This window comes from Cebus imitator, unplaced genomic scaffold (genome assembly GCF_001604975.1).
Source record: "Cebus imitator isolate Cc_AM_T3 unplaced genomic scaffold, Cebus_imitator-1.0 Scaffold93, whole genome shotgun sequence".
In the NCBI taxonomy this organism is placed as follows: Eukaryota; Metazoa; Chordata; class Mammalia; order Primates; family Cebidae; genus Cebus; species Cebus imitator.
In genome coordinates, this window is record NW_016107408.1 from 5,438,402 (window position 1) to 5,441,729 (window position 3,328).

Genomic DNA, 3,328 nt, shown 5'->3' on the forward strand with positions numbered 1-3,328 from the left:
AAAGGCCAGGTGTGGTGGCTCATGCCTGTAATCCCAGCACTTTGAGAGGCCAAGGTGGGCGGATCACGAAGTCAAGAATTCAAGACCATCCTGGCCAACATGGTGAAACCCCATCTCTACCAAAATACAAAAATTAGCTGGGCGTGGTGGCGTGCACCTGTAGTCCCAGCTACTCGGAAGGCTGAGGCAGGAGAATTGCTTGAAGCTGGGAGGCAGAGGTTGCAGTGAGCCGAGATCGCACCACTGCACTTCAGTCTAGCGCCTGGTGACAGGGCAAGACTCTGTCTCAAAAAAAAAAAATTATGCTCCTGGGCCCCCCCCAACCCAGACCTACTGACCTCTTCAGCCTCACTCTGGACCATTCTTCCCCTTTCCTCACTTAACCAGGGTGGTCTGAGTGCTTCTGCCCAGTTCCTGGAAAACTCGGCGAGTGCTCTTTTCTACTGCCTTGCCTCCACTCCTCCAGTTCCCCACATCTGAAATGCAGCCCCACTCCCAGCCCCTACTCACTTTTCCAAGGCTAGCTCCTCTCATCCACCAGAGCTCAGCTAAAAAGCATTCCTTCCAGATGTACTTTTTTCCTTTTTTGTAAAAACAAAAAACAAAACAAAGAAAACCCAGTAATACCTATATACGCTATGTTGAGTTGTACGATGCATAGAAAGAAGTGTATAACCACACATGCATCAACAGGCAGTTGGTAACTGATCACTGGGAGAAGGGTTGGGAAGGGAAGAAGGAAGGGAGACCTGTTTCTGTAATTCTATAATGTTTTAATTTGTTACGGCAAAAAAAAATAAAAATAAAAAAATCCCTAAAACTAAAACTTAGAATTACCCTAGTCCTTGAATATTTGTGGTAACGGGGCCGGGGAGGGGGCGGGGGTGAGGGGGTGAGAGAGACTTCTTACAGGATGACAGTCTTCACCACAGACATTCCTTTTCTCCTCTCACCCACCCTGGAACTCTTCCCCAGGAGCCCATGAGCAGTCTAAACATTCGGCAAGCGACTGGAGAGGCAACACGTCTCCAGGGGCTACCCAGAGACCGCTCAGGTCACACTGAGCAGTCAGTTTCCCGCCCAGATGGGTGGGAAGGAGGAGCAAGCCCGAGTGGCAGGTGTCCTGGATCGGTGTCAGGAGGAGACCGGAGAATAGGAGGCTTTTCCCGGTGTTCGGGTACCCATGTGCCCAAGGGTTCAGCTGAGCAGCTCTGCAGATGTCCCCGCCTGCGTACACAGATGTTCACGTGTGCCTCGGAGTATGTTTTTTCTCCCCGAGTCCGAGGGGACGCCCTAGAGCTCAGGTGCTCAGGAGCGTGCGCGGGGCTCTGCCACCGGTGTCCCAGGAGATGCTTCTGAGGTCAGGTGTGACACGTGTGCACACAATTCCCGCCCCTAGTGAGCGCCTGGTGCGTATGCTCCCTCCCGACCGCCCTTGGGAGCCAGGGTGCAGGTCCCCGGGAGGACGGCGAGAAGGACGGAGGTAGAGGTTACTTACATGGCTCGGTGGGTGCTGCCCGGCTCCGCGCACTCTGCTCTCTCTAGCTCCTCGCGCAGTCTTAATAGCAAAACTCCACTGAGCTTGGCCGAAACTGGCGGGCTCCTGGGCCAATCACTGCGTAGCTCCCCCGCCAGACGCTGAACCAATGGTTCTGCTCTTGAGGTCCAGCCACCGCCTCTCGCAAGGTTTCACTGGGTAATGTAGTCCTTTGCGACCAAGGGCATGTCCGCTGGTCGGCGCACAACCTCCTGGGAGATGTAGTCCCACTGCTCGAGCGCGCGCGCGGAAGGGCTACCAACGCGTCCGCAGCAGGCTGCTTGCGAAGACGGACTGCGACCTTAGGGGTCGCCGTGCTCTGGCGAGTGGCTGAGAAATCAGCCTGCAGGCAGGGTCCAAGGTTAGGGGTTCGAGGAATTGATCCGCTTTCCTCAAACCCTGCTAATGCCAGAACCCGGATAATCTCAACTTGGTAAGAAGACAGGGAGCCTAGCAAAAACCTGGAGGACGAGGGGGAGAGAATCGATGAGAACAGTCCCTTCAGGGACAGGGAGGGCAAAAACACGAGGGTTCCCCCTCTCACCCCGAGTTTTGGAGGAAATGACTCATCCTACCGCCCTCACACAACTAGCGTCATGGTTTTGCCTGACAGTATTGCCTCCTGACTTTTTAATTGCATTTTTTTATATTAGTATTATTTTGACGCACAATTTTAAGACATTTTTCTTGTAGAAAATTTCAAGATACTGGCCGGGCGTGTTGGCTCACGTCTATAATCCCAGCACTTTGGGAAGCCAAGGCGAGCGGATCACCTGAGGTCAAGGAGTTGGAGACCAGCCTGGCCCACATGGCAAAAGACCGTCTCTATTAAAAAATAAATAAAATAATAAAGTAAAATTAAAAAAAGAAATTTTCAAGATATACAGAAGTGGAATAACCCGATGAAGCCGCATAGTTGCTATCTGACCTCAGCAGTTACCACTCATGGCCAATCTTCCAATCTTGTTTCCTCTGTTTCTGCACCTACCTCACACCCACTGCCCAGCATTATTTTGAAGTAAATACCAGCCATCATAACATCATGTGCTTTCACCAGTAAACATTTCAGTGTATGCCTTTAAAGGACAAGCATTCCCTTTTTAATACGTTTACATTATGTTTCATACACACATAAAACTGTCACTCGGACCCAAAAACAATATTTTCCTAATAGCAAATACGAATTAGTGTTTACACTTCTCTGAATGACCTACAAATGTCCTTGGCTCACTGCAACCTCGGCTTCCTGGATTCACACAATTCTCCTGCCTCAGCCTCCCAAGTAGCTAGGATTGCAGGTGTGTGCCACCACGCTGAGCTAATATTTTGCATTTTTAGTAGAGATGGGGTTTCACCATGTTGGCCAGGCTGGTCTCGAACTCTTGACCTCAGGTGATTGGCCCTCCTTGTCCTCTCACAGTGCTGGGATTGCAGGTGTGAGCCATTCCGCCCGGCCGAAATGTCCTAAGACCAAAAAAGTTTGTCTGAATTCAGATCTTGGTTATGTGCAGTGGCTCAGGCCTGTAATCCCAGCACTTTGAGAGGCCGAGGTGGGTGAATCACTTGAGGTCAGGAGTTCAAGACCAGCCTGGCCAACATGGTGAAACCTGTCTCTACTAAAAATACAAAAGTTAGCCGGGTGTGTTGGTAGGCGCCTGTAATCTCAACTATTTGGGAGGCTGAGGCAGGAGGATCACTTGAACCCAGGAGCCAGAAGTTACAGTGAGCTGAGATTGTGCCATTTAACTCCAGCCTGGATGACAGAGTGAGACACTGTCTCAAAAAAAAAAA

The 3,328-nt window shown here is 50.9% G+C and overlaps 1 protein-coding gene across 1 annotated transcript in view; it reads right to left on the minus strand.

Moving 5' to 3' along the window:
- The window catches only part of SLC25A19 (solute carrier family 25 member 19), a 15,105-nt gene extending 13,075 nt beyond the window's left edge, over positions 1–2,030 (minus strand). The window contains exons 1-2 of the mRNA XM_017535735.2: positions 1,499–2,030; positions 511–581 (exon numbers count right to left, since the gene is read on the minus strand). The gene's annotated coding sequence lies outside the window, so the exon portion shown is untranslated. The remainder of the gene's footprint in view (positions 1–510; positions 582–1,498) is intronic.
- Between the last annotated feature and the right edge of the window lie 1,298 nt (positions 2,031–3,328).